This window comes from Micropterus dolomieu, linkage group LG12, assembly GCF_021292245.1.
Source record: "Micropterus dolomieu isolate WLL.071019.BEF.003 ecotype Adirondacks linkage group LG12, ASM2129224v1, whole genome shotgun sequence".
NCBI lineage: Eukaryota > Metazoa > Chordata > Actinopteri > Centrarchiformes > Centrarchidae > Micropterus > Micropterus dolomieu.
This window is the reverse complement of record NC_060161.1, coordinates 31,416,170-31,417,039: the sequence shown is the minus strand read 5'-3', so window position 1 is coordinate 31,417,039 and position 870 is coordinate 31,416,170.

Sequence of the window (870 nt, the reverse complement as noted above, 5' to 3'; positions counted from 1 at the left end):
CCACTCTCCTCCTGCTCTCTCTGTCCCTCGGCCTGTCACTTTATGTCACTCTGTTTCAGAAAACACTTGTGATCAAACATAAATATCACCACAATTCCACACAAATGTTCACTTCAGCACCTCTGATAAAGTGCAGCTCACAGCCACTTTAAAGGGAATGAAGCATCCCGGAGACAGTGAAACAGTAGGCTAGTGTCTCAGAGCGAGGGGGACAGAGACAGCAGGACACAAAGCATCAGGAATATGTTTTGCGGTCAAGTGTCATGTTATTCTCTCACTACTTTGCGGTGACTGTTTGTGTTAATACACTGACTAGACACTGACCGACAACATTTATATTTAAATGTAGGCTACTGAAGTCGCGGACAAGCTCTGAAGCTGTGAGCCATGCTCTCTCTCTCTCTCTCCCTCTCTCTCTCTCGTGCTCTCTCTAAATGCAGGCAGGCTGAGTGACGGTGAACGTTACATGAACTTCAAACAAAATGTAGCAATATTATTGCGAGTAGCCTCCGCTCTTTGAAGAGCTGCGAGACAGGCTGCATCATGAAGATTATTGCATATTAACATGGAAAATGTTTTTGTTGCTGTTGTTGAGTTACATTCGGGGGTACAGTCAAAACATGACCTGGCGACGCTGATGGTATGAAGAGTCAGTGGACAGTTCTCTCAGTGGAGAGTCTGAGGCCAAAGAGAAGCAAGAGGGAGATAAAGAAAGCGCTATATAACAAATCCTGGACCAGGAACGCCCTGAGAGTATGACACTGTGTGAATCAGAGTTGTCTTAACATTACTTTCACAAATAAAAGTTTAAAATTCACTTTGAAGACAAAATACACCGACATACCTACAACAAGCTGAACAGTTGAGTCT